Source organism: Macrobrachium nipponense, chromosome 3 (genome assembly GCF_015104395.2).
Source record: "Macrobrachium nipponense isolate FS-2020 chromosome 3, ASM1510439v2, whole genome shotgun sequence".
Taxonomy (NCBI): Eukaryota; Metazoa; Arthropoda; class Malacostraca; order Decapoda; family Palaemonidae; genus Macrobrachium; species Macrobrachium nipponense.
Window position 1 is genome coordinate 119,396,468 of NC_087202.1, and position 8,129 is coordinate 119,404,596.

Consider the following 8,129-nt stretch of genomic DNA (forward strand, 5'->3'; position numbering starts at 1 on the left):
TACAATTAGTATATATTATTGTATTTGAGTAGATAAAGTCCATGCATTCCACCTCCTGCAATGTGAGATTTAGCTATGTAATTACTTGGTAAGTTGCATATGTAAAAATGACAATTACCAAGCAATTACATAGCTGTAGGCTTCCTACCACTTCAGATCAAAAAGGGATTTTGACGAAGGAAAAATCTATTTCTGGGTGATTGCTCGTGTCGCCCTATGAAAGGATCCTTAATATCATTCTTTCTAGGTAAAATTAATCTAAAATTACCAGAGAAAAACAAAATTAAGAAATGTCAGTAAAACTGACTCGCTCACTCTTAAAAAGAAGTGTCGGTATGGCAATAGGGGCGAGTGGGAAACACTATCACGAGACATTCACCAATTAGAACTTCCAATCAGAATCCCCACAAGAGAGAGCTGATACCAACGGGCGATGCGGCCGCTACTACTACTTACTACTAGAGGACGCACGGACAACAGCGGCCCCTAGCGGACATCCTTAATCTAAAAACATCTTGTCCTGCAGGGGGGGCAAACAATACAAGGTGGGTTTCATAGGGCGACACGAGCCCAATCACCCAGAAATAGATTTTTCCTTCGTCAAAATCCCTTTTCTGGGCTCAGCTCGTGTCGGCCTATGAAAGAGTACCAGAGAAACAGACAAGATGGGAAAAAAGGACAAATGAAAAGCAGTTGTAAAATGAGGGATATAATATAAATAAATCAATTACAGCATAAAAACTAAGTACTTAAGTCTAACTTATTCTAAACAGTAACATGAAAAGAAAGTTAGTAATGTAAAGTACTTAAATTACAGTAAACACAGTAAATTATAATAATGCAGTGTAATTTTAACAAAATAGATTTACTTAGATAACTTATTTACAAAATATACAAAACACATTGTGTCCTACCCTAGCATAAAAATAAGGGTAGGTACACTGAAGTACATTATCAGTACAAAGTGTGGATGTCCCTAGCAAAAAAATAAGGGACAATCCACTAATATGATTTCAGCGGCTAAGGCTAGGATATCCGAGTAGCATGGCGATAGGGTGAGCATGTTGGATGAGGTAGGTAGAAAGGAGACCTGGATCTGTACTACAACTACTATACAGTATCAGGAGAAACAATGTTTCCCGCTGCTACTGCTGAAATTTTAAAGATTCCAAGGACTTAAGATAATGACGTTTAAAGACTGTCGGAGATTTCCATCCAGTATACTTTTTAAGATCCTCAAGTTTCATATGTTGAAAGTAATTAATTGAGGTGGCTACTCCCCTGATGTCATGAGCTTTTGTTTTTTGGGAATGAATCAGGATTGGATTGTTTAATGAAGTAAGGATTTGTTGTCTAATACCTTTTCACTGACAAAGTACCACCTTTTTCTCTCATGAAGAGAGAACCTGAGGATCTTGAGGATGTACGAGATAGAAAGGCTCTTAAGTTGATACTGGGCAAAGAGAAGGGTCTTGCGGAAGTGGGATGACTTTCCAGGGGCCCACCTTGCAAGAGGATCCTCATTTTTAGCCAAAAACTACGATCCGGAGCAAGCAGAACTTCTCCTGAGGGAGGAATTCCACATGACCCGCATCTCTGGATAGAGCCGACAGTTCTGAAATTCTAGCTCCTGAAGCTAGGCTTAATAAGAATAATGTCTTTCTAATAAGCATTATGAATGTACAAGACGAGTTGTCAGTATCTGAAGCTAGTTTGAGGACATCATTTAAGAACCATGAAACTGCAGTAGGCCTTTGAGAAGGTCTAAGTCTAGCACAGGCTTTAGGAATAGACGTGAAATAAGATTCAGTCAGATCTATCTGAAAACTAACTGAAAGATCTTCTTCAAAGCCGATTTATGAGTAGTAATAGTGCTAGCTGCTAAACCTTTTTCAAACAAGGATCTGAAAAAGGATATAGCTAGATTAACTGTCATGGTTGTAGTGTTGATTCTTTCAGGAAGGATGCTAATTTTTTAACAGCTGAGTCATATTGTCTAATAGTTGACTCTCTCTTATCTGATTCTAGGAAGAGAATATTTTGTGATCAATATTAGCATCTTTATTAGCCGCAAAACTTCATGAAGTCCATAAGTTAGGGTCTGAAGAATTCCTGAGGAAGCGAACACAGTCCTCATTTGTACTGATTGTGACAGCTTGGATTGGGAATCCGTTGAGGTTGGAGACCCAATTCCAGAAGAAGAGGATACCAGTTGCTCTTGGGCCAGTCCGGTGCAATCAGAGCTACTATTCCCTTGAAAGTCCTCAGCTTGCTTAAGACTTTCAAGAGGAGATTCACTGGAGGAAAAACATAAATTTTTCTCCACTGATCCCAATCTAACGACAGGGCGTCCGTGGCATAAGCCAGAGGGTCCAGGTTGGGGGCCACATAGCAAGGGAGCTTGTGGTTCGCTTGTGAGGCGAAGAGATCTACTTGGAGACCTGGGACTCCCCGGCATATCCACTGGAATGACCCGTCGTCTAGGGACCATCTGATTCTGATTCCCAGAGGGACTGACCAGGACAAGGCGTCTGCTATCACATTTCTTACCCCCGCCAGGTGAGTGGCGGACAGATGCCATTTGTGTTTGTTTGCTAGGGCAAAGATGGCTATCATGACATGGTTCACATGCTTGGATTTGGACCCTCCCCTGTTGATGCAATGAACTACCACTGCACTGTCCAAAACTAGCCTTAGATGAGACTTTTTCGGGGGAAGCAGTCCTCTTCAAGGTAAGAAATACTGCCATTGCTTCCAGAACGTTTTATGTGGAGCTGGCGAATTGAACTGACCAAGTCCCCTGAACCTGTTTGAACTGAGAATATCCCCCACCCGGACAGGGAGGCATCCGTGTGAATGGTTAACACTGGAAGGGGATATTGAAGGGGTACCCGCTTGGCTAAGTTCTTTACTTTTGACCATGGACGGAGTTGATTGCGAAGGATCTGTGGAATTACTGACAACTTGTCTCGAGATTTGGGCGTTTGCTCTCGATCGCCAAACTCGATTTATATCTTTTAGCCTTGCTTTCAGGAGGATATCTGTCACCGAAGCAAACTGAAGGGATCCTAGGATTCTTTCCTGGCTTCTCCTTGATGTTTGTTTGCATTTGAGAAATTGTCTGACAGATTTTGCTATTTCCTTCCGTTTGGCCACTGGAATTGACAGATTGTGGGAAGACAAATCCCATTGGATTCCCAGCCACTGAAAACGAGACTCCGGGGTAAGTCTGGATTTCGTTTTTGTTTATCTGGAACCCCAGATGTTCCAGAAAGTGACTACCTTTTTGGTGGCTTTGAGACATTCCTCGACTGTTGGTGCCCAGATCAACCATCGTCGAGGTATGCTGCTACCATGATTCCCTGAGTTCTCAATTGCTGCACAACCACTTCTGCTATTTTTGTGAATACCCTGGGGGCTACATTCAGACCGAAGGGCATCACCTTGAATGAGAATGTCTGATTTCCTAGCCTGAATCCTAGGAATGGGCGGAAGTGTCTGGCTATAGGGATATGATAGTATGCGTCTGTAAGATCGATGGAGCATGTGACGGCTCCACGCGGAAGTAAGGTCCTTACTTGCGAGAGGGTAAGCATCTTGAACTTGTCGCAACGAATGAAAGAGTTTAGCTTTGACAAGTCTAAGATTACCCTTCTTTTTGTTGAGCCTTTCTTTGGCACGCTGAATAAGCGACCTTGAAATTTTAGATGCTTGACTCTCGCAATAGCTCCTTTCTGAAGGAGTTCCTCCGCATAATCTGTCAATTCCTTTGATGGTATTTGGCTGAATGATTTGATTGGAGGAGGATCTTTGATCCAACTCCAACCCAATCCTTTGGACACTATGCTCTGTGCCCAATTGCTGAACCCCCACCTGTGACGGAAGAGGAACAGCCTCCCTCCTACCTGGGGAGCCTCATTGTTGATGGGCGGGTTGACCACCACGCCCTCCTCTGAACTGCTTACTCCTTGTCGCCCTCCCTGCGTTCTGGAAAGTAGCCTCTCGCCCTACCTCTCGATTGTCTGTTAAAGGGAGGGTAGCCCTGACCTTCATACGTAGGGTTGAAGGCCGGCGAGAGTGCGTAGGAGGTCGAAGGTTGTGATTGAGGAGACAGCAGGAGGATGGGCTGGTTCTGCTTAGAAGTAGCAGGTTGTCCCTGTTGGGTAACCGGGACGGCCTGAACAAATTGCTGCTGTTGCTGCTGTTTCTGGTAAGGCTGGAACCTTTTACCAGACTTCTTTGGTTTCTTACCAGCAGAGGGGACGGATTCTTGCTTCCTCTTAGATGAAATACCCCACCTAGCTCTAAGGCTCTGGTTGAGCCTAGACGCCTCGTGGTGTACTTCATTTACAGCGACTCTGGGAAGAGATCCGCTCCCCACACATGCTAGAAGCCAGGAGTCTATTAGGCTCGTGCCTAATAGTGCACTCCTGCAGAACGTGCTTTCGGCAATTCCTCCTAGCTTGGAAGAAGTTGAAAGCATCCGTCTGAACCGTCTGAAGCTGGCATTTGGCCAAGATCTTAAACAGAGGTTCCGTGCCATACGAGAGAGCAGCCATCTCTGTTATGATCAGCGAATTGAGGGACCTGCCAAACCTAGTTCGCGCGTCGAACTCCGCCTGAATCAAGGAATCAGGCAGCCTTGGGAGCTTTTCACCGAACTGGTCCATGGCGCAGTCCGGTTTGAGCTTACCAAGGCCTCCCTTAGCTGTGGCATGGGCTCATCCTTGAGGACTGCCTGAAGGGTCGTCTCTACTATTTTGTATGCGAACGGAAGAGAAGCCTCCTCTTCCGTCGCAAAAATAGTGAAAGGACTCTTATAGGCCTGGAGCTTGGTGTTTGTACACTCCCAGTCCTCAAGGCAGTGAACCCATTCACGTTGAGCATGATCCCTACTGTAGAGAACATTCTCCCTAGAGATCTTGTCTTCCCTAGTCAGCGCCGCTACGGGTCAGCCTAGCATAGCCAATGAAAGGCTGCATCAAACCCGGAGGATAAAACTCGAAGTCCTCAATCCTTCGAGTTCCACACTCCGGGATAGAGATCATACCATCCTTAAACGGAGCGTAAGCGGCTACTCTCCATGGGTTCTCCATAGAGAAAGCTGGTAGTGAATCATATGGTGGAAGCTGGAAAATACCAGCACTTGTTACTGGGAGACTGGAAGGGGGACCTGAGAGAGCCCAGCTACTCGGTCCTCATTCTCTCTAACTCTGTTAGAGAGATCTTGGATGGACTGGCCCGATTGAGACAGAGTGCTCGACAGCTGTGCGAACATCTGCTCAAACTTTGTCCCCAGGGCGGAGACTTGAGAGCCGACCATCTCGCCCACCTGTTTGCATCACCACTGCTGAGAAAGCAGTGGGATCAAAGGTGCTGGTTCCCGCTCCTCCTCCAACCGGCGTTACCGGAGTGGATGCGGTGGAGGCCGGAGAAGGCATTGGCTCGGCGGGAGCGCGAGCCTTCTCCTTAGAAGACTTGCTTCTAGAGCTCTTCGAGTAAGAAGAACTCGGCTTGGCCTTCACCGCGTCAGCGTAAGAAGTCGAAGACTTCTTAGCTGAAGAAGACGAAGACGACTTCTTAGAAGTCGTCTTAACTAGGGTCTTCGGTTCTCTCTGTCCCTTCACCTTTGGGGTACAGAGAGAGCGGGGAGAGCGGGTAGGGATCTCAGATCCCACAAAGCCTTGGAAAGAAGCACTTGAAGAAGGGACAGGAGAGATCAGGAGCGCCCAAGAAGACTTGGGCGCGCCCGACACACCTACCTCAACCAACAAATCCTCCGCACCTACCGCCATAGGCTCAATGTTGAGGTCCAGGGTAGCGACGTCCGGGACCGACTCCTGTGTGGCTACGACCCCGAAAGATTGCTGCATCTCTTGCTGGATGGAGGCTATGAGAGGGGCTGCGGATAAGGGTCAACATACCCTGTTGACTTGCCCCCGGGGAAGATCTGGACGGCCAGCTTCTTGTCTAAAATATAAGGCTGGCCTTTGGCGGTGTTCTTCCCGAAGCCGCCTACCCACGCTTTCAGGGTTGGCAAGGGCGACCTCCCTCACACTAGCAGCCTGAAAGAAAAGGCGAAATGAGCTTCTAATGGCGGAACGGGGTTACAACTTATGTCTAAGAGTTGTTAGTAAATGATAAAGAAGTCTATAAACGACTTACCCCCTCCACCAGCTGACTGACTAGGTCGTAGCAGATGGCGCAGGCTTCCGGGTGCCAGACGATCATATCGTTGTACGGCGTGGCACATGGAGCGTGAGACCTGCACTCATCGTGGCCGCAGGGGTCGTACAACGTCGCGTTGCATCCCAGGACCTGACAGTTGGTAGCCTGTAAGTGGAAAGATACATAAGTATCAGGAGAACACTTACAGCCTAACAGTTGCTCCGCTGGTGCCGGAGCGAGAAAGTTAGATTAAACCAGAGCCCCGCCATAATACGTGTGGTACTAAAAAGGTTGGTTGTCCTAGGCTACGGCGGAGACAAGGGATAGAATCCAACCAGGTGTGGTGGTAAAATGAAACCACGACGGATAATGGCGGGGATGGTATACATATGAATAATAAAATTAAACAAATCATCGTAAAATTAGGGTATATCCTTAACAATAACAATAATTATCAAACCTTTCCCCACCCGTCTACTAGAAGAGTGCCCGGTAAGAAGCAAGCTCCCTTCCTGTAGCGGGGGAGAGATGTAAGGATGATAGTAGGCAAGCAACCGACCACTAGTAGTGACCACCCCGCCCGCCGGCGGAGCCAGTAATCTATAACCAAAGGTGCCCCGGCTGCGGCGGAAGGCTCCGTTCGTTATAGAAAGGGAAGGTGGCTGAGCAACTGGGGAAGGGGGGGGAGGGTCTCGGCGTAACACGGCGGGAGAGAGAGGGGGGGGGGGGGCCTACTCCTCCCCGTCCCAACAACTACCCCGCTCGGAGACCCGGTACCCTATGAGTGGTCGCCCTATACCCCCCGCTGGGAGGAACCCCTGGCCTCCTCAGAGAGAGAGGAAGGCAACTAAGGTTGTCATGACAACCAAGGGGTCCCCCAGCGCCTCCCTATACCTGGTAGGGAGGGAAGGGGAAGGGGAAGGTGCGATGGAACACGTGACCGCAAGTGGCCTAAGCCGCGAGCAACACAACCGTGGGAGGGCCACGTGAACCAGGCTGTACCAATACATGGGACATGCACCTAGGCTAGCCTAACACCCTAAATAGAACTAAATTTACATCGTAAAGATGGAAAAGACACTTTTAGTAGAAGAAAAAGAAGCCCAGGAGGAGGCAAACTGTTCCGAGGAACAGAAGCCTACTCGGAGCCAGCGATAGCCGATGAGAGCAAGAGCCGGATGCTGGGCTGGAACATAGAATAGCCCTAAATACCAAACTAAGAGAAGTGGTAAAGGGCTAACCTAGCTAAAACTCGATGTAAAAAACGATGAACGTGATATAGTAAGCCCATAAGTATAAGAAGTCCCAGTATGGAGGACCGGGAATTCTTAACGAGGCAGCATGGCGCCGCCACGAGACAACCGGGAAACCGTATATGACCTATTAGAAGGAAAATACTGGTTCCCGGAAGACAAAATTACAGTAAAACACATTACTTATGAGGCACTTAACTTAGCCGTTGCGATGGCAGAACGTTCCATGATGGATGGTGATATAAATCCTCGTGAATAGCACAAGCACAAGAAAATGCGTCTGAACGCTGGCGCTAATAATTAAGGATGTCCGCTAGGGCGCTGTTTGTCCGTGGCGTCCTCTAGTAGTAGTAGTAGCGGCCGCATCGCCCGTTGGTATCACTCTCTCTTGTGGGGATTCTGATTGGAAGTTCTAATTGCTGAATGTCTCGTGGTAGTGTTCCCACTCGCCCCTGTTGCCATACCGACACTTCTTTTTTTTTAAGAGTGAGCGAGTCAGTTTTACTGACATTTTCTTATTTTGTTTTTCTCTGGTAATTTTAGATTAATTTTACCTAGAAAGAATGATATTAAGGATCCTTTCATAGGCCGACACGAGCTGAGCCCAGAATGATATTTTAATGATAAAATAAGGTTTCACATATACTTACCAAACAATTACATTAGCTGTACACTTTCTTACCTGCCAGTCAAAATTCAAATTCCTGG

General features: G+C 47.1%; 1 protein-coding gene across 1 annotated transcript in view; it reads right to left on the bottom strand.

Moving 5' to 3' along the window:
* LOC135222486 (uncharacterized) overlaps positions 1–7 on the bottom strand; it is a 37,914-nt gene extending 37,907 nt beyond the window's left edge. Inside the window, exon 1 of the mRNA XM_064260569.1 lies at positions 1–7. This exon is cut by the window's left edge and continues 462 nt beyond it. The gene's annotated coding sequence lies outside the window, so the exon portion shown is untranslated.
* Positions 8–8,129: the final 8,122 nt, after the last annotated feature.